Raw genomic sequence first — 23,112 nt, forward strand, 5'->3', positions numbered from 1 at the left:
TCTATTACCACCCCAGATAACCAGTAAACACCCACATATTGCCTGTAACTAAAATGACACTCCTTCTCTTCTGAGCCCTGCTGTGTGCCCATACAGTGGTTTATGCCCACATATGGGGTACCATTGTACTCAGGAGAAACTCCGTTACAAGTTTTGGGGTGCTTTTTCTCCCTTGTTCCTAGTGAAATTGAGAAATTTCTAACTAAACAAACATGTTATTGAAAAAATTCAATTTTTTTCATTTTTACGGTCTAGTTTTGAATACTTTCCTCCAATACCTGTGGGGTCAAAATGGTCACCACACCCCAAGATAAATTCCTTGAGGGGTGTACTTTCCAAAATGGGGTGATTTTGGGGGGGAGGGTTCTATTCTGTAGACATTACAGGGGCACTGCAAACGCACCTGGCGCTCAGAAACTTCTTCAGGAAAATCATGCACTGAAAATGCTTGGCACTCCCTTCCTTCTGTGGCCCGCTGTGTGCCCACACAGTGGTTTATGCCCACATATGGGGTACCGTTGTACTCAGGAGAACCTGCCTTACATATATTGGGGTGAGTTTTCTCCCCTGTTTCTCGTGAAATTGAGAAATTTCAAACTAAACAAACATGTTATTGGAAAAATTCTATTTTTTCATTTTTACTGTCTTCTTTTGAATACTTTCCTCTAATACCTGTGGGGTCAAAATGGTCACCACACCCCAAGATGTATTCTTTGATGGGTGTACTTTCCAAAATGGGGTGACTTTTGGGGGGGTTCTATTCTGCTGACACTACAGGGGCTCTGCAAACGCACCTGGCGCTCAGAAATTTCTTCAGCAAAATCTGAACTGGAAATGCTAATTGGCGCTCCTTCCCTTCTGAGCCCCGCTGTGTGCCCACACAGTGGTTTATGCCCACATATGGGGTATCGTTCTACTCAGGAGTACCTGCCTTACATATATTGGGGTGAGTTTTCTCCCCTGTTCCTCGTGAAATTGAGAAATTTCAAACTAAACAAACATATTATTGGAAAAATTCTATTTTTTTCATTTTTACTGTCTTCTTTTGAATACTTTCCTCTAATACCTGTGGGGTCAAAATGGTCACCACACCCCAAGATGTATTCTTTGATGGGTGTACTTTCCAAAATGGGGTGACTTTTGGGGGGGTTCTATTCTGCTGACACTACAGGGGCTCTGCAAACGCACCTGGCGCTCAGAAATTTCTTCAGCAAAATCTGAACTGGAAATGCTAATAGGTGCTCCCTTCCTTCTGAGGCCTGCTGTGTGCCCATACAGTGGTTTACGCCCACATATGGGGTACCGTTCTACTCAGGAGAACCTGCATTACAAAATTTGGGGTGCATTTTCTCTCATGTTTATTATGAAAATGAGATACTTTAATCTTAACAAATATATTATTGGAAAATTTCTATTTTCCATTTTTTTCCGGCCTAATTGTGAATACTTTCCTCCAGCCCCTGTAGGGTTAAAATGCTTATTATACCCCTAGATTAATTCTTTAAGGTGTCTAGTTTCCAAAATGGGGTCACTTATGGGGGTTTCCAGTATACAAGCCTCCTAAATCAACTTAAAAAAAGAACTGGTCCCTAAAAAAATCAGTTTTGGAAATTTCATGAAAATTTGATAATTTGCTGATACATTTCTAAGCCCCGTAACACCCTAAAAAAGTGAAATATGTTTACGAAATGAAGTCAGAATAAAGAGGACATATTGATAATGTGACTTACTAACTAATTTTTGTCATGTGCCTTTTTTTTTTAGAAGCAAAGAATTTCAAAGTTCGTAAAGTGCAAACTTTTCAAATTTTTCATTATATTTTGATGTTTTTCACAAAAAACACACAAGACAGTGACCAAATTTTGCCACTAACATAAAGTACCATATGTTACGAAAAAACAATCTCAGAATCGCTAGCATACGTTAAAGCATCACTGAGCTATAAGCGCATAAAGTGAGACAGGTCAGATTTTGAAAAATGAGCCTGGTCATTAAGGCCCAAACAGGCTTGGTCCCTAAGGGGTTAATATCCAGCCCTTAAAAACACAGTACAGATTCAAATTGGCTAATATTATATAGTTAAATAATAATAATATATAGTCCCTAAAAGGAATTCTTACTATGTACCCAGTGACGTTAGACCCATTAAAAATTCAGTAAGATTTTATATTGTTCTATAAGGATTCTATTATTGTGGATTTTTTTTATATATTATATTTACAATTTTGTATGCACAGAACATTAATATGGTTCAGGGAAGAAAAAGAGTGCTGCACCTCACACCTATGGCTGATACTAGTACCTCTCGGCTGCATAAAAAACATCAGAATTCTGTATGTGAATTGATAGAGCCACGCTGCCCCATGTACCGCGTGCAGGTATCTGATACACATGGGTCCCTACACTAAGTCCACACTGTGCGAGTCAGCGACCACCACCCCCGCAGGCGTGCACAGTCAGGGAAGGGAGGCCATGGAACTGCCCTGCAACCCCCATGCCGCAGGACCACACCCAAAAACACTGCACCAAAACCCACCCAGCACCACCGGCGGAGGAAGCTGCCCCCAAACAGCACAAGTCTGGATAAGGTATTGCACTCACCATAGCTATCAAAGATAGAATGGGACAGACAGGAGGGAATAAAACCATGAGCACTCAGGTGTGTCCTGCTAATTGCGGTCATGTGGGTCTCACCGGGAGGAGTGCAAAACACGGAGAAAAGAGAGAAACAAAATACGGCTCAGGGAAGAAAAAGAGTGCTGCACCTCACACCTATGGCTGATACTAGTACCTCTCGGCTGCATAAAAAACATCAGAATTCTGTATGTGAATTGATAGAGCCACACTGCCCCATGTACCGCGTGCAGGTATCTGATACACATGGGTCCCTACACTAAGTTCACACTGTGCCAGTCAGCGATCACCACCCCCGCAGGCGTGCACAGTCAGGGAAGGGAGGCCATGGAACGGCCCTGCAACCCCCATGCCACAGGACCAGACCCAAAAATGCCACACCAAAACCCAGCCAGCACCACCGGCGGAGGAAGCTGCCCCCAAACAGCACAAGTCTGGATAAGGTATTGCACTCACCATAGCTATCAAAGATAGAATGGGACAGACAGGAGGGAATAAAACCATGAGCACTCAGGTGTCTCCTGCTAATTGCAGTCATGTGGGTCTCACCAGGAGGAGTGCAAAACACGGAGAAAAGAGAGAGAAACAAAATACGTGTTTTGCACTCCTCCTGGTGAGACCCACATGACCGCAATTAGCAGGAGACACCTGAGTGCACATAGTTTTAATCCCTCCTGTCTTTTCCCATTCTGTCTGCAGCAGCTATGGTGAGCGCAATACCTCATCCAGACTTGTGCTGTTTGGGGGCGACCTTCTCCACCGGGTTCTGGTGTGGTGTTTTTTTGGGTCTGGTCCTGTGGCATGGGGGTCACAGGGCCGTCCCATGGCCCCCGTTCCCTGACTGTGCACGCCTGCGGGGTTGGTGGCCACTGACTGGCACGGTGTGGACTTAGTGTAGGGACCCATGTGTATCAGATACCTGCACGATGGTACATGGGGCAGTATGGCTTGATCAATTCATACACAAAATTCTGATGTGTTTTTTATTTAGCCTAGGGGCACTAGTATCAGCCATAGGTGTGAGGTGCAGCACTCCTTTTCTTCCCTGAACCGCATTTTGTTTCTCTCTTTTCTCCGTGTTTTGCACTCCTCCTGGTGAGACCCACATGACCGCAATTAGCAGGAGACACCTGAGTGCACATAGTTTTAATCCCTCCTGTCTTTTCCCATTCTGTCTGCAGCAGCTATGGTGAGCGCAATACCTCATCCAGACTTGTGCTGTTTGGGAGCGACCTTCTCCGCCGGCGGTGCTGGCCGGGTTCTGGTGTGGTGTTTTTTGGGTCTGGTCCTGTGGCATGGGGGTCACAGGGCCATCCCATGGCCCCCGTTCCCTGACTGTGCACGCCTGCGGGGTTGGTGGCCACTGACTGGCACGGTGTGGACTTAGTGTAGGGACCCATGTGTATCAGATACCTGCACGATGGTACATGGGGCAGTATGGCTTGATCAATTCATACACAAAATTCTGATGTGTTTTTTATTTAGCCTAGGGGCACTAGTATCAGCCATAGGTGTGAGGTGCAGCGCTCCTTTTCTTCCCTGAACCGCATTTTGTTTCTCTCTTTTCTCTGTGTTTTGCACTCCTCCTGGTGAGACCCACATGACCGCAATTAGCAGGAGACACCTGAGTGCACATAGTTTTAATCCCTCCTGTCTTTTCCCATTCTGTCTGCAGCAGCTATGGTGAGCGCAATACCTCATCCAGACTTGTGCTGTTTGGGGGCGACCTTCTCCGCCGGGTTCTGGTGTGGTGTTTTTTGGGTCTGGTCCTGTGGCATGGGGGTCACAGGGCCGTCCCATGGCCCCCGTTCCCTGACTGTGCACGCCTGCGGGGTTGGTGGCCACTGACTGGCACGGTGTGGACTTAGTGTAGGGACCCATGTGTATCAGATACCTGCACAATGGTACATGGGGCAGTATGGCTTGATCAATTCATACACAAAATTCTGATGTGTTTTTTATTTAGCCTAGGGGCACTAGTATCAGCCATAGGTGTGAGGTGCAGCGCTCCTTTTCTTCCCTGAAGAACATTAATATAGTACATATATTTCAAGAACGATTCAAGAAAGATTTTTTAAAGGGATACTCCAGCAATTTTTTTTCTATAGAGCTGGGGCTGCATAAAAAGTAATAATAATTGCTATTGTTGCCTAACCACACTCCCTCTGGGTCTTCCTATGGCATCTTTGGGTCCCCTACTGAAGCTCTGGCCGTTACATCATAGACGGACTCCTCTCAGCAGTGACAGCCCACTTAGCCAATAACTGGCTTGTTGTGCTGCTTCAGTCATAGGCTGAATAAACTGTCACTGCTGAGATAAGTCCGTCGGGAGTGTTCAATTGTAATGCCCCAATCAACATAATCCAAATTTAATGCTGTAGGGAAACCTTATGTTATGCATAATCAAAGGTCCTCAAAACTCAATGTACTGAAAAAATGTTCTATGGAAGTGTGGACCAAAATTCCTCTAGAATAATGCAAGAGTTTTTGTCTTACAAAAAACATAACTTGACATTATTACTGCTGAAGGTGATTCTATAAGCTATTTTTACACAGGGTGTCCTATGTTTATCACACATGGCTTTTCTATTTATGATTAGTTTTTGTTTAGCTGAGGTTGAAGTTACCTAATTTTAGGGCTTTCTAAGAACCATTTTATTATGTCAAGTTACCACAAATGTTTAACTGCAGTTGTTTCCAGTTATTAGGTTTAGGATGTAATTACTATTTCTCATGGGCAAGATAGGTTTAGAAAAACAGCATTTTGTTTTTGCTTATGTTGTCTTCATCTTATAATTAATTGGATGAGCTTAAAGCGACTTTGTGCCCATAATCTGTCCTGGGGTCCGTTCGGCAGGTGATGCAGTTACTCTCCTAAACAACAACTTTTAGGATGCATTGACAGATTAGATGGTGCAGATTTGATGCTTTGTTCAATTATTTAGATCAAATCTGCTGCAGATCTGCTGCGAATATGCTGCATAAAATTTGCTGCAATAGAGTGTGTGTGTGTGTGTGTGTTTGTGAAGCTACCCTTAACTTGCAGCCCTATGTTAAATTAGCGTGGCCTACAGTACCTGTGCTCTAGGATTGGGACCCTCCGTCCCTCCTCCCTGCCCTCCCCATCATTAGGAATGCCCCTAGGCAAGATTTTTCCTATTCATCACCTGTCTGAACACTGCACCTGTGCCTTTACTATCCAGCACATCTACAGTGTTCAGACAGGTGATGAATAGGAGAAATTGCTCCAGGGGCATTCCTAATGATGATGAGGGACGGAGGGGCATTGCAATCCTAGAGCATGGGTACTCTAGGCCACGCCAACTTGACACAGGACTGCAAGTTTAAAAGTTGTTTTTTAGGACAATAACTGCCGAACGGACCCCAAGACAGATCTTAGATTAAAAGCAGATATCCGAAAGTACAAGCGGTTTGGGGGTTCAGATTGTGGGTACAGAGACGCTTTAAACACTTAAATTTGACAAATCAGCAAACAAAGAAGACATGTTTGGGGCTTTTATAGAGGATTTTTACTTAAGACTAAGGAGTTGGAAAGTACTAGGAAAAAGGGTTTTAGTATTCGTTTTAGATACAGTGTCATTCCTGTGCATATAGGCAGTGTCTGCTATTGCAGCTTATCCCCATTAAAGAGATTGGGCGAGACTACAACACCAGGCACAGCTAACAGAAAGATGAGGAACTGTTTCTAGGCACAAAATTGGCAGTACTTTGTTCCACAATGTTTTTTTACTCATTGCATTTGGCTGATCAAAGTTACACTACACTACTACACAACATAAATACAGTTTGGCGTGAAGAAATTGGATCTCATAAATTTGGTGAGCCAACAATTTGACAATGTTTACTTTTGTTTTGTTTCTCTTTTATTGTGTTGAGAGAAAAACATGTATATTTTCCAATATGGGAAGAGTTTTCTTTCTTACAAGGGTAAAATGAGAAGACCATCTTCTAGTCAGTAACAGCGTACAACTGTCTTAACACAGTCGCTTCTGAAAGAATACTTTATTGACGTCTGCTTTGCTTCTTGTAAGAAAAAAATTAAACACACCATGTATTTATTCCTTTAGTTAAATTACATGCCTGATTGTTAGTTTTAATCACAGCAAAGTCAATGTGCAAATTGAGTTCATATTACCTTTAAAAAATCCATTACTCGAATACAATTTCTAAAGAATGTAATTGTTTAACCCATGACATGTAATATTAGTAATCCACTGTGCAACCAGCAATCAGAGTTCAGCTTTTAATTTGGGGGCTGCATGTGGGTGCACAAAGGGGTCTAATGCTATATAGGGGCTGCAGAAATGGGCCTAATACTATGTGGTGGTTGCACAGGGGGGGGGGGGGGGGGGTAATACTATATAGGGAACAAAGTGAGCAAAATACTATATGGGGGCTGCACAGAGGGGCCTAACTCCTTTATGAGGCACAGTGGGGGCCTAGTAGTATATCGGGCTGCATAGAGGAAGCCTAACTCTATATGGAGGTTAAAAAGGTGTTTATAACTATACAGAGTCACAGAGAGAGCCTAATACAATATGAAGGGACAGAAGTGGGAATAATATTTTTGGAGGCATAAAAAGGGACCTAATACTGTATGGAGGCACAGAGGAGTCCTAATGTATTGGGGCTGAGGAGAGCTTAATGCTATATAGGGTGCAGAGAGGGCTATACACTACATGGGGGATGCATAGGGAAGCCTGATACTATATACGTGCTGCATAGAGAGAGCCTAATTCTATGTGGGGCACAATGAGGGCCTAATAGTGTATAGGGGCATTTAGGTTTAGGCCTAATACTATATGTGGGCCCAGAGGACCTAATTACTATGTAAAGGCACAGATGGGGGATTTGTTTGGATGGTGCTGGATTGAGGAGCTTAACCCCTTAAGGACCGGGTCAATTTCCATTTTTGCACTTCCGTTTTTTTCCTCCTTGTGCTTAAAAGGCCATAGCACTTCCATTTTTTCACCTAGAAACACACATGAGCCCTTATTTTTTGCGCCACTAATTGTACTTTGCAATGACAGACTGATTTTTTTTCATAAAGTACACTGCAAAACAAAAAAAATTAAATGTGTGGTGAAATTGTAAAAAGAACCAACACTTTTTTTATTTGTTTTTTTTGTTTCTACACCGTTCCCCCTGCGGTAAAACTGACTCGTATATATGTTCCTCAATTTTTTACGATTACAACGATATGTAACATGTATAACTTTTATTTTATGTGATGGCCTGTTAAAAATTCAAACCATTGTTAACAAATATATGTTCCTTAAAATCGCTCTATTCCCAGGCTTATAACGCTTTTATCCTTTAGTCTATGGGGCTGTGTGAGTTGTCATTTTTTGCGCCATGATGTGTTCTTTCTACCTTGGTGGCGCATATGCAACTTTTTGATCACTTTTTATTACAATTTTTCTGGATTTGATGCAATTTTGCACTTTGGAATTTTTTGCGCTTACGCCTTTTAACGTGGGAGATCAGGAATGTGATAAATTAATATTTTGGCCAATTACACACGTAGCGATACCAAACGTGTTTATTTATTTGATTATTTTTATATATAACATGGGGAAAGATCAATGAGATAGGTACTCAATTGCTTTCGGCTGCTGCAGCCGAAAACAATAGAATGCTGAGCCGGGATCGGCGCCATTATGGTGCAGACCCCGGCCGGCCTCAGATGCGGAGATCACTCCTCTGTGACAATGTCGCGGGGGGGCGATCCCCCCACTAGACCACCAGGGAGTGGGACAGCAAGCATTTTAAATGCAGCTGTCAACTTTGACAGCTGCATTTAAAATGCTGATTAGCAGGCATGGCGATCAGACCATGCCCACTAATAGCTGCGGTCCCGGGCTGCATGAAGCACCAGGGACCGCGGCGGTTCAAAACAAGATCGCCGTACAGCCCCGCTCTGAACTCCCCAATCATTATGTATTCACTATGGTCTACAGCTAGTGTAGAGCTTATTTCTATCTTTATATGGACACTGTATAAGAGAATATTGGTCTTTGTATAATGGCTATTAGTAGCCTGGAACCATGGCAGCTAGCGGGCACGGTTCGATCACCGGGCCCGCTAATTAGCTATTTAGATGCAGCTGTCAAAGCTGCATTTAAATAGCTATTTCCCCGCATCCACAGTGTTCTCATGGGGAACTTCTAATTGCTGCGTAAAAAAAAAATATTTTTTTTTCATTAATAAAAAAAATCCCCTCCCCTAATAAAAATTTAAATCACACCCCTTTTCCCATTTTATAAATAGAAATGAATAAATAAAGATATTTGGTAACGCTGCATGTGTAATCACCCAAACTATTATATTATTACATTCCTAATTGCACTGTAAACTGCACACGCGCATATTGCAAAATTGTAGATTTTTCTTTTACATCAAATCTAGAAAAATTGTAATAAAAAGTGATCAAAAAGTTGCATGTACGCAATCAAGGTACTTATAGAACGTACAGATCATGTCACAAATTATAATTACACCTCACACAGCCCCATAGACCAACAAATAAAAGCATTATAAGAATGGTAATTTAAAAAAAAAAAAAAAGTTTTTTTAAAAGCCATCAAATAAAATAAAAGTTATACAAGTTACATATTATTGTAATTGTACCAACTTGAGGAACATAGATAACATATCAGTTTTACCATAAGGCGAACGGCGCTCCAAAACGGCCCACTCCAAAATGTAAAAAAAAAAAAACATTTTATCTTTAATTTCACAGCGCAAATATACAGTATAATTTTTTTTGTTGCGGTTTCGAAGCATGTTTTATGGAAAAATTAAGTATGCCATTGCAAAGTACAATTAGCGGCACAAAAATTATGGCTCATGTGGGTCTATAGGAGAAAAAAAGTGCTATGGCATACACGAAGAGGAAAAACGAAGTTAAGGAGCTTCTTTTAAATTCTGTTCATTACTGGCCAGCAGGAAAAAGTATTAATACTCCAAAACCTATGTCGTTTCTTTTTTATATTTGCAAATGTGGTTGTCATGGTGAGAGCTGATAATGTCAAGAATGGAACTTCATATGTTTATGAACAAATGTCTTCTGAAAAATGCAACTTTGCACAGTGTCAGATGCCTCTGGGAATAAAACACATCATGGCAGCAACTATACAAATCAAAATAGTACCAGCTTATTATTCCAAATGGTCTTAGAATTTTCATAACCCTTTTACTTCCAGGAGTTTTTGGACATGATACACCAGTGGTTTGCCCATCTTTAACAATCATCTGTACACGCAAGAGCCTGTGCTGTAAGAAAAAAAAGAAAAAAAGAAAAGAAATATAGGCTTTGCAATATTTAGCTGTCAGACATAAATGTTAAAAATATTTAGTTTGCACAAGAAACAGCTACTACACTACAAAAATTTAGTTTTTTTGTATTTTGTATGCCATCTAAACATGCAACTAAAATAAAATACACATCTGCCTGCATGCAACTTTACATGACAGATTGCAAGTGAAAATCTCACCAAATGTTAATAATAGGGGTGCTTCATTTCTCACAAGTGAGTCCCCTTTAAGGTTCTCTACTGGAATACAGAAAAGGCTTTTTGTCACCAATGCATTGCTCCCTGAAGTTGAACTAACCAAGGTGTGGGTACTGATACACAGCAGGAGCCTCCTGCTATGTATCAGTACCCACACTTTGGTTCCGTTCAACTGCAGGGGGGAGTTGCATTGGTGGCAAAATACTGAAAACAATGTTTTATAACAACAGTCTGTGGGTATAAAAGCCTTTTCTGTATTCCAGTATAGTCCCTTAAAGGGGTACTCCGGCATTGGCATTTAATGTGGCAGTAAATTTCTTATTAAAAGTTATATAACTTCTGAACACACTTGTACAACAAACTCTTTACCATTCCTGCATTTTTCACTCCCTTCCTTGCCCCTGAAAGTTATGCAGTTCATTACCTTTATTTTTACTGTAATCTCTGCATTGATCTGACATTTTGTGACAATGCCTCACATCATCTACATCATGAAAGAGTGCCTGGCTAGCTCTCAGCATTCAGGCCAGCCTCGAGTGATGCATGCAGCCTATGTCAGTGTTCTCAGCTCTGAATGGCTTAGAACGCTGTGTAGTAATGTACTCCCAATCAGCCAATAACAAAGGTCTTCATGTTTTTTTCTCTGTCAACCACATGGGGTCCTCTGTCCAGTTATGCAAAAGCAATACTGTTGCTCCCACACAAGTAACTGGCTATGTAAACAAACAAAACTAACAACATAAGCCCACTGTGGCTGAATGGGGGGGGGGGAGGGGCTATCTTTGGAGGTATGTACATGCAGGAAGATGTGGACGTATAACATGAGAGGATGGGAGGATATCAGGGATGCTGGGTGGTTAGTAGCATAACTGGGAACACGCACTGAGGATTACAGTATCTTTAGTTTGGGGCTGTGCTGCACAAACCAAGAAGTGAAGCAGTTTTACAGAATGAGAGTGGGCCAGCAGGGGGTATGGAAATGTGTAATTATTAACTAACCTTTTTTGGTAATGCATTGGATAACCCCCTTAAAAAGGTTGTCTGGGCAGCATATGTGGTAACCCATACTCCCAGTCTTAGAAGGTATACTTTTGAGACAAGACCGAGCTGGAAGGGAAGAGCCACATAGTGAGGAAAGGTAATACTTTCTCTGCTCCCCAGACAAGTCTTTTAACTTGGAAGTTGAACTGAGCCATAATACACCTTAGTGCGTGAGGCCTAAAGTAATTGTAAATACCTTTCTCACAGACACAATTTGCCTATGTATTTGAGCACTGATATTTGTTAGTAACTGTCAGATCATATTCTCTCATTAGATGGTTATGTCATGCCCTCTGTGTAGTTTTAAATTTATATGCAAATTCAACAAACTGAAGACATTTTTGAAACTAGCAATTATACTTAGCTTACATTTAAGTCAACCATGCATGCTAAACAAAATGCTATTCCAGACAACACAGCTCACGCTACAGAAAGTCATCTTGTTTTAGGCTCCGTGCAATGATGAAGTGCTGCTATTTGACAGCTACTTAAAGACACATGCCCATGGTTTTAACTGCAGTAATCTGATAATCAAATAACAAATTAAATAGCTGGAAACAACAAAAAAATCCAATTAGAGGAAAATCAATTGTTTTTCAGTTATGCGCTGGCAGGGAACGCACTGCAGAGCACTGAAGTATTAACTTCATTATTGAAGTGACTAATTTCTGAATTGGCTGTTTTGTACATACAAGTTATTGATCTAAGTATTTATAGAAGCATAATCAGGTTGATTTTTTTACAACGCTTAGAAAACAGAACCTCTGTGTACACGTTTGATCCATTTTACATGTGACATTTTTATTTTGGTGCCATAAAAACAAATACCTCTTCTTGGTGCCCCTTTCTCTTTTTATTAGACTCCTCTTCTACTTTTGCCTCCTTTAGGGTATGTTCACACTGAGTAAAACAGGCGGAAAGTTCCACCGTGGAATTCCGCGCCTGTCTCAGTGTCCCATAGCTCGTCTATGGGAGAGCGCACGCTCTGTAACCGCTGCTCTCTGCTCAAAGAAGTGACATGTCTTTGAGAGAAGGACGGCGGCAGCAGAGGACCGATTGCCCTCTCATTCACTCACAGCGGGACACTGAGCACGGTAAGATTCCGCGGTGCAGAGATCCGCTGCAGAATTCCGCCGTTTTTACTCACTGTGAACATACCCTTTCTATTCAGAATTCATGGAATGGAAAGGAGATTAAGTTTGAGCTCTACTAAAAGATAACATTACAGATGCTCATAGAAGTATATAGGGAGAGGTGGTGGAGGAGGAGAAAGCAGAAGTAGGACTACCTGCTTTACTGTCTAACCTACGCAGAAAACTAAGAGGAGAATGTTTCCTCTAGCTGTCTATCTATCTATCTATCTATCTATCTATCTCACTCACTCACTCACTCACTCACTCACTCACTCACTCACACAGAGACAGCTGTAGTATACATCATACTGCAGTAAAGTGCAGTCTAGCTGTGAATCCAATACTGAAGTGTAATAAAACTTTTATGAGAAGCTGCAACCCCACTTTCTGTGTTTCTTATGGCTTAGCCAGTAAACTACACACTTACAAATATTTCCCCAGCCCAAGCATTCTCATTTTATGAACCAACGTATTATGCGTCACTGTATCAAATGCTTTGAAAAAAAATCAAGATATAGGACATCCAGGGAGTTACCCTGGTCCAGTCGTGAGCTTACCTTACCATGAAAGCTGATCAGGACTGATCCCTCATAAATCCAGCCTGATATTGAGTAATGCATTTTTTTTCATTGAAATACTCCAATATCTCTTACAAAAATGTCACTCTCTTACCCTGTCACTATAGAAGGCACAGTAGCAATGTATCACTGTTTTTCCTGTCCTTCTAAATAAAAAAAATATAGATATCTTTTCTGAATAAGCTAGATAATAAAGTAATTTCACTTCTGAAAATAGTTTTTAATTAAAAGTAAATAAAAAAAAACTGTTTTGTTCTATAATGTCACCAAAATGTTGCTTTAACCACAGTACTGCTCTTGTGCGCCTTACTTCTTTCCATGTCATAAAACATTTGATAAATATAAAATATATATATAAAAAAAACAGGAAGAGCTCCTAATAGCATATACTGTAAATACAGAGAGATTCCCAAGCCCAACTGGCACAGTCCAGGCACAACTCTATAAATCGTATATGATGGAGGGGACCAGGTGCTTAAGCTGCCTCTGCTTCAGCTGATCATTTTCTAAGGAGGGAGGAAAACTGTTCCAACAAACATTATCATGAGGTATAAGGTATAGGGAGTGCAGGATTGAAGGGCATGATATAATGCGTACAGGAGGATAGATGGGCCTCTGTATGCATTACATGACGTCCTTCTGGATTTGCACAGTCCTGTGCACCCTTTAACTGTTACCTCACGGTATTGTTTGTTTAAAAAACAAAAAAACTATTTTATGACCCTGTGAGCAGGCAGAGGATAGTGTACATTGCCTGTCAAAGTAATACTGACAGACAGTAATAACGCTTTGATATACTGAGTATACCAAAACATATATGGTATCGCCAAGACAGCAATGACTAAAGCAATAGAGTAAACGCATTATTAACGTTAAATCAAGATTTGTTGCAAGTGTGGTGCAGCCAGTTTTAGGCATTCAGACCAGTTTTGGACCAGATGTTTGGCACGCAGCTTTATTTCTTCCACCTGCCGCCTATAAACTAAATGTCTGAAGTGTCATTATTTGTCATTGAAGCACGCGACTTGCAAAGTACAGTAGCTTTAGGGACAGTAAATGCAAACCTGAGTTCTCCAATATAGGGAGATAAGCCCTAGTACTGGATCTCAAGAAGCAGCTATTAGATTTGAATGGTAGTAATTTTTACAGTTGATGTCTAGTCAAACAGTTAATTTAGTATGATTTTTATGTGCTCAAGGCAGGCTGAACATCTGGTCCAGCTACCATGATTTGTATGTCACTGTTATCTAGAGATAAATAAAGCACACAATTACTGGATTTAATTCTGTAGGCAACCTTTAGCTCTGAAACAGATGCAGGCTGCTCCAGTTACAGTTCTATGACTAGAATAGGTGCATGTTCAAGGTCATCAACACCTGATATAGTAGCAAGGGGACCCATTTGCATACAAACTGTTATTTCTGCACCAAGGGGAGAAAAAGATCTATTAGTTCACTGCATTAAAAGCAATATTGTCCCGCATCTTCTTCCAGCTAATACAGTAGTACAAACAGTGATAAGAAACTTTGTAATACAGTATACTTCATTAAAGTGTTACTGTGGTTATAACTTTCAGAATCTAAATCAACAGTAGATGTGATATAAAGCAAGTTTGCAATATATATTCATTATTATTATTATTTTTTTGTTATCATGGTAAACACAACACTTCCTGTGTTTTTTTTTTCTTCAAAAAGTCTAAACACAGGAAGTCCCTTGTTTCTCACGTCATCTACACGCTCAGAGAGAATGCAGTCATTTGATGGACGGACACATTGAGCTGCGACAATCTGTATTGGCCAGTCTAGTGTTTATTCCCAGCACAGGACAAAAAAGCTGCCTTCAGGAGACTGGAACTGGATTTAAAATATATAGCTTTGTTTTAAAGGATGATAACCAAAAGAAAAAAAAGACATTGTAAATTGCAAACTTGCTTATTTTCACATCTACTGTTGATTTAGATTTGCCTCCTGCAGTTACTACTATTACTCTAAATTCACCAATAGAAACAGTGCACAGTGAAACAGTAATGAGGACAGGTTTTTAGCTCACTATAAGGCTATGTTCACACAACGTTTTTTCATCTCCGTTAAAAATGACGCCCGTCATTTTGAGTCTAACATAACAGACGTTATTTAGCAGCCTGGCCTCCCCTTAGTACACTGATGGGTGTTTGCACATTATACTAGTTTGGGTTACTAATTGGACTTTGGGTGTGACTTAATTGAAAAGTCCATTGAATTTAATAGTAAAAACGGAGACAGAACAGCGACAAAAGGAAAACTGTGTGTGAACTACAAGTAAAAAACGTCCGCTGTTTGCAAAAGACGTCCAAAAATAATGATCATGTTCATTATTTTGACGCCCGCTGCAAAAACGTCCGTTATTCAATATGCTGTGTGCATTGGACGCATTGCATTGCAGTCAGTTAAATCTCGGCAAAAATGGACGTTATTTTAAATATGAAAATCGGCCTCCTTTTTAATATTTTTGACGTTGTGTGAACATAGCCTAAAAGTGGGTTAATACTGCTATACAGAGTACATAGTAGGACATAGATGACAGATTAAAAATCATTTTAACCCCTTAACGACATCGGGCGTAAGTATACGCCCCCGCAGGGTGGGCTTTAACGCAAACGGGCATATACTTACGCCCGATGTTTCCCCGATTGCTGTGTGTTCACACACAGTGGTCGGGGAAGATGGCCTGCTATAATGTATAGCAGGCCATCTCTGCTCGTCGGCACGGGGGGTGATTAACCCCTCCCGTGCCGAAGATCACTGCTATATGCTGATCAATACAGATCAGCATATAGCAGCTGAAAACAGCTTTCCGTGTCATTGGTGACCCGGTGACCCGGAAAGCAATGGCGATTGGTGCTGTCCGAGATAGCACCAATCGCCATTAGTGTACTGTGTAAAGATGGCGCCGATGCCACCCCCACAATCGCCGTGATAGGCCGGCCATTACCGGCCGGCCCATCATGGCGATCAAACTGTAAAAAAACTGTTTTGTCGGGTTTTGCACCCCTAAGCTAGGTAGCTGAGGGGTGCAGAACAGGTGTGTGTGGTGCAGGTGTACCATACTCACCTGATCTGGGCATCCGGAGCGAAGATCTGCGGTCCGTGCCGTCCTCGCGTCTTCTTCGCTTCACTTCCGGGTTCAGTCGTCCAGCATCGGAAATCTTCGGAAAAGCTTGGGTCCTCGGGTTTGTCGGGTCTCGGCAATCTCCGGCAGCGTCGCTCTACTGCCCCCTAGCGGCTGATCAGTGAATATCATTCACTGATCAGTTGCTTTGGGTTAAAAAGATTTTTTTTTTCCAATTTTTTTTTTTTTTTTGCGCCCTAACGCCGCTGAGTGCTGATCAACAAGTGCAGCAACTCCTCCTTTTTGGTGTAGGGGCATTTTCCCCCCCTATATCCTACCGCAACTGTCTGCTGATAAGTGCCGCACATAAGTGCGGCATTTATCAGCAGCTCCTTTCTTGGGGAAGGGATATTTTTTCTTACTGTCAAAAAAACACGTAAAAAACACTACACTACACCACACTACATGGAATAAAGTTTTACGCTACACCACTACACATTTACATATCCCATATACTAGTCCCCGTATAAAGATGGCCCCCAGGGTGTTTTCGGCGTCAGAGGCATACGTTATTATTGCCTCCGACACTGAAACAGCCAGTGAGGATGAATGGGGGATCCTTCTTTCCTCCATTCATCCTCATCATCCTTATCATCCAGTGACGTGTCTGGGGGTAGCGTAGTGTACGCTGCCCCCCAGACACATCTTTCCCGCCAGTACCGTCCCAATAAGAGATGACGGTATGGCGTGAAATTCTACAAACTCTGTGAGCGTACCTCAGGGTACACTTACAGATTTAGGCTATGTTCACACTACCTATATTTGAGGCTGTATATTTGAGGCTGTATAGCAACCAAAACAAGGAGTGGATTGAAAACATAGAAAGGCTCTGTTCACATAATGTTGTAATTGAGTGGATGGCCGCCATTTAATGGCAAATATGTGCTGTTATTTAAAAACAACGGCTGTTATATTGAAATAATGGAAGTTATTTACCGTTATATGGCGGCCATCCACTCAACTACAACATTATGTGAACAGATCCTTTCTGTGTTTTCAATCCACTCCTGGTTTTGGTTGCTATGAGGACCTGACATGAGGACCAGCCTTAAGGTGCGTGCACACTGCGGAATGGCGAAGGATAACCCTTTGTGCATTCCGCAGCTGGCACCCACCGGCGGACTGATGGAGGCGCGCGTCTCCGCCCATGTCATAGATTCCATTATATGCACGGGCGGATTCCGTCGTCCGTCCAAAGAATGAACACGTTCATTCTTTGGACAGAGGGCAGAATCCGCCCGTGCATATAATGGAGTGTGACACGAGCGGAGACGCGTGCCTGCATCAGTCCGCCGGCGGGTGCCAGCTGCGGAATGCACAAAGGGTTATCCTTCGCCATTCCGCAGTGTGCACGTACCCTTAGAGTGTATGAAGGAAGAGACACCCGAATTCAGCCCCCAGTGCCCCCCCCCCCCTCCAATCCTCCGAGTTAGTGGGGAGATCGTTCGGGAACTAATCTTCCCACTGCTGGATAACTTCTATACCAGCATCCCCCTCTTCTGGTCTGTCGCTGCCCGAGCTAATGTAGCTTGCGGGACGATCCAAAAATATCAGCAGTAGTAATAAAGCCCTAATATTTAGCAGCCATGGAGCGGATCCAGCGCTTCTGGATATGTGGGACCCGTATCGCACCAGGACAACATTTTCCAGGTGACGTCCCCCACACTGGAGAAAGGGAGACCCCAGAAGAAGTGCAGAGTGTGCCGTAATAGGGGGATCAGGAGGGACACCATTTTCCAGTGTGACACCTGTCCTGATCCCCCCGGCCTCTGCATACTGGATCGCTTCAAGGCGTACCACACGTCATTGGAGTTCTAGATTATCTAGATTCTGTCCCTTATTCCTATTTCAGGGGTCACGTTGATCCAGGGATTATTCTGATTGCCATTATGGAGTCGGGAAGGAATTTTTCCCAGTGATGAGGCTACTGTTGTCTGCCTCACAAGGGTTTTTTGCCTTCCTCTGGATCAACACAGGTTGAATTTGATGGACTCCTGTCATTTTTAACCTTATGAACTAATAATTGGCCTAATACCCCAAATAAATTACAATTGTCCCTTTTCCCCAGCTAAATAGATATGGCCCGCCATTCCCATTAGAGGATGCCATGATGCAATTACAAAGCCTCTGTGCGGCCAGGACAGTAGAAACCCCCCACAAGTGACCCCATTCTGGAAACTACACCCCATAAGGAATCTAACGAGGGGGGCAGTGGGGATATGGCCCCCTGGCGACGGCCACATTTGGGACGTGAAAATGAAAAAAAATTATTTTTTATTTTCATGGCACATGTTACACTTATGTGCCCGTCACCAGTGGGGTACATATGCTCACTGCACCCCTTGTTGGATTCCTTATGAGGTGTAGTTTCCAGAATGTGGTCACTTGTGGGGGGTTTCTACTGTCCTGGCAGCACAGGAGCTTTTTCATTGCGACATGGCCTCTATCCTCCATTCCAGCCTCTAAATGGCGCTCTGTCCCTTTGGTGGCTTGCCCTCTGCCCATATGGCACATTATGTCCACATGTGGGGTATTTTCGTACTCAGGGGAAATTACCCTACACGTTTTGTGTTCACTTTCTTTTTTAACCTCTTGTGGAAAAGGAAAAAATCAAGGCTAGACCAACATTTAGTGTAAAAAATGTTTAATTTTTACACTAAATCATTGATCTTGTCTTGATTTTTTCATTTTCACAAGGGGTTAAAAGATAATAAAAACACTAAATTTGTAGAGCAATTTCCCCTGAGTACGGAAATACCCCACATGTGGACATAAAGTGCCATACAGGTGCAGGGTAAGCCTCCAAAGGGAAGGAGCGCCATTTGGCTTTTTGAGGCTGGATTTGGCTGAAATGGATTTCGAGGGGCCATGTTGCATTTAAAAGGCCCCTGTGTTGCCAAGACAGTTGAACCCCCCCACAAGTTACCCCATTATGGAAACTACACCCCTCAGGGAATGTAACAAGGGGTGTAGTGAGCATATGGACCCCACTGGTGACGGGCACAAATGTGGAACAATGTGGCATGAAAATGAAATATTACATTTTTTACACTATAATGTTGGTTTAGCCTTAAATTTTTCATTTTCACAAGGGGTTAAAAGAGAAAAAAAACACACAAAATGTGTAGAGCAATTCCCCCTGAGTCCGTAAATACCCCACATGTGGACATAAAGCGCCATGTGAGCGCAGGGCAAGCCTTTAAAGGGAAAGAGTGCCATTTGGATTTTGCAGGCTGGATGTGGCCAGAATGGATGATGAACGCCATGTCGCATTTACAGAGCCCTCATGCTGCCAAAACACTGGAAATCCCCCACAAGTGACCCCATTCTGGAAACTACACCCCTCAAGGAATCTAACAAGGGGTGCAGTGAGGATATGGACCCCTTGATGACGGCCACATTTGTGCAGTGAAAGTGAAAAAATAAAATTTTTCCCTTTCACGTCACATTGTTCCACATTTGTGCCCGTCACCAGTGGGGTCCATATGCTTACTGAACCCCTTGTTAGATTCCTTGAGGGGTGTAGTTTCCAGAATAGGGTCACTTGTGGGGGGTTTCCAGTGTTTTGGCAGCACAAGGGGTTACAATCTGTTTTCCGCAGATAATTTGCACCTTAATGGAAGGGGGTCCGCTGTGCTGGGGGAGAGAATCCTAGAAGGGGTGGAGGGGTTTTTAAACTAGGGATGTGGAGGGAGGACAATGTAGTATGTAATGTAGTGGCAGATAGGTTAAAGAGGGGACAGAACAATGAGGAAGGAGGAGAAGGGTCCTGTGGGGGGAGGATAAGAGCAGTGGATAGGGAGATCCATATGTTGCGGATGAACAGTGAGGATGATTGTAGCCACAGCACAGTAATAAATCCCATTTCTTATAATGAAGCGGTTAAACTCGATGGTAATATAAAGTGTATGGTTACTAATGCCAGAAGTCTAGCCAGCAAGATGGGGGAGCTAGAGGCCTTGGTTCTGGAGGAGTCCATTGATGTGGTTGGTGTGACTGAGACATGGCTGGACTCCTCACATGACTGGGCTGTCAATATTCAGGGATTTACGTTGTTCAGAAGGGACCGGGTGGGCAGAAGGGGAGGAGGAGTATGTCTGTATGTCAGAAATGATATTAAAGTGAGTGTAATAGATGCAATAGTGGGAGATGACTGTGATGATGTGGAAGCATTGTGGGTAGAACTACAGAAGGAGGAAAAGAGGGAAAAAATTATTCTTGGTGTAATCTATAGACCCCCCAACATTACTGAGGAGGTAGATGGCCAGTTGAATAGACAAATAGAGCGGGCTGCCCGGGAGGGAACAGTAGTGATAATGGGGGACCTCAACTACCCAGATATTGATTGGGGTCACGGTTCAGCTAAAACCACAAAGGGGAGGGAATTTCTTAACCTCCTGCAGGATAATTTTCTGGGCCAGTTTGTGGAGGAGCCAACTAGAAGTGATGCCTTGTTGGATCTGGTTATTTCTAACAATGCTGAGCTGGTTGGGGATGTCACTGTCCATGAACACCTGGGTAATAGTGACCACAATATAGTGACTTTTAGCTTAAAGTGTAGAAAAGAAAAGCATGTTGGGAGGGCAAAAACTCTTAATTTTAAAAGGGCCAATTTTCCTGGGTTAAGGGCAGAACTTCAGGGCATAGACTGGGAGCGGCTGCTGTCACATACGGATACAGCTAATAAATGGGAAATCTTCAAATCCACATTAAATAACTGTACTGCCAAATATATTCCTATGGGTAACAAATATAAACGGTTAAAATCCAATCCCACATGGCTTACAACCGAGGTTAGAAGGGCTATAAATGAGAAAAAAGGGGCATTCAAAAAATATAAATCAGAGGGGTCAGCTGTAGCATTTAAACATTACAAAGAAGTCAACAAAACCTGTAAAAATGTAATAAAAGCAGCAAAAATTCACAATGAAAGGCAGGTAGCTATAGATAGCAAAAGAAACCCCAAAAAATTCTTCAAATATATTAATGCAAAAAAACCAAGGTCAGAGCATGTAGGACCCCTAAATAATGGCGACGGGGAATTAATAACTGGGGATCAGGAGAAAGCTGAGTTACTTAATGGGTTCTTCAGTTCTGTATATACAAAAGAGGATGGAGCTGTGGTGGGTGGGGCCAGTACTGAGGTGGGTGGGGCCAGTGCTGCTAACACATGTAATGTACTGAACTGGTTTACTATAGATATGGTCCAAGATAAATTAAACAAACTCAATGTAACCAAAGCTCCAGGGCCTGATGGATTGCACCCCAGAGTTCTTAGGGAACTCAGTTCTGTAATTTCACTTCCCTTGTATGAAATATTCCGTGATTCTTTGCTTACTGGTATTGTGCCGAGGGACTGGCGTAAGGCAAATGTAGTGCCGATCTTCAAAAAGGGCTCTCGAACTTCCCCAGGTAACTATAGACCCGTAAGCTTAACGTCCATTGTGGGGAAACTATTTGAGGGGCTTATAAGGGACTACATCCAGGAGTATGTAGTGGCTAATAGTATTATAAGTGATAACCAGCATGGTTTTACTAAGGACAGAAGCTGTCAAACCAACCTAATATGTTTCTATGAAGAGGTAAGTAGAAGCCTGGATGGCGGCGCGGCTGTGGATATAGTGTACCTGGATTTTGCAAAAGCGTTTGACACAGTTCCTCATGGACGTCTGATGGGTAAGTTAAAGTCTATTGGTTTGGAAAATTTAATGTGTAACTGGATTGAAAACTGGCTTAATAATCGTACCCAGAGAGTGGTGGTCAATGATTCCTACTCCGAATGGTCCCCGGTAATAAGTGGTGTACCCCAAGGGTCAGTACTGGGCCCTCTTCTGTTTAACTTGTTTATTAATGATATTGAGAATGGAATTAACAGCAATGTTTCTATCTTTGCAGATGACACCAAGCTTTGTAGTACAGTACAGTCTATGGAGGATGTGCAGATGTTACAGGATGACTTAGACACACTGAGTGTTTGGGCGTCCACTTGGCAAATGAGGTTCAATGTGGATAAATGTAAAGTTATGCACCTGGGTACTAATAACCCACATGCATCATATGTCCTGGGGGGAGTTATTCTGGGAGAGTCACTGATGGAGAAGGATCTGGGTGTACTTGTAGATAATAGACTACAGAACAGCACACAATGTCAGTCAGCTGCTTCTACGGCCAGCAGGATATTGTCATGCATTAAAACAGGCATGGACTCTCGGGACAGGGATATAATATTACCGCTTTATAAAGCTTTGGTGCGGCCTCATCTGGAGTATGCTGTCCAGTTTTGGAACCCGATTCATAAAAAGGATGTTCTAGAGCTGGAGAGGGTACAAAGACGGGCAACTAAACTAATAAGGGGAATGGAGCATCTTAGTTATGAGGAGAGATTAAAAGAATTACATTTGTTTAGTCTGGAGAAGAGACGTTTAAGGGGAGATATGATTAACTTATTTAAATATATAAATGGCCCCTACAAGAGATATGGGGAAAAGATGTTCCAGGTAAAACCCCCTCAAAGGACAAGAGGCCACTGCCTCCGCCTGGAGAAAAAAAGGTTCAATCTCCGGAGGCGACAAGCCTTCTTTACCATGAGAACTGTGAATCTGTGGAACAGTCTACCACAGGATCTGGTCACAGCAAAAACAGTAGAGGGCTTCAAAACCGGCCTAGACAAGTTCTTAGAGCAAAATAATATAAATGCATATGTATAGAACCTATCACCCCTCCCCCTTCCCTGTATCCATCCCCTCCTTGGTTGAACTTGATGGACATGTGTCTTTTTTCAACCGTATTAACTATGTAACTATGTAAGGGCTCTGTAAATGCGACATGGCCCTTGAAATCCATTCCAGTAAAATCCAGCTTGCAAAGGCCAATTGGCGCTTTTTCCCTTTGGAGGCTCGTCCTGCGCTTGGCACTTTATGTCTACATGTGGGGTATTTCCGTATTCGGGAGAAACTGCGCTACATGTTTGGTGTTTTTTTTTTTCTTTTATCCCCTTGTAAAAATGAAAAATGAATGCTAGAACAACATTTTAGTGTAAAA

The sequence above is a fragment of the Dendropsophus ebraccatus genome, chromosome 5 (assembly GCF_027789765.1).
Source record: "Dendropsophus ebraccatus isolate aDenEbr1 chromosome 5, aDenEbr1.pat, whole genome shotgun sequence".
NCBI classification, from domain to species: Eukaryota; Metazoa; Chordata; class Amphibia; order Anura; family Hylidae; genus Dendropsophus; species Dendropsophus ebraccatus.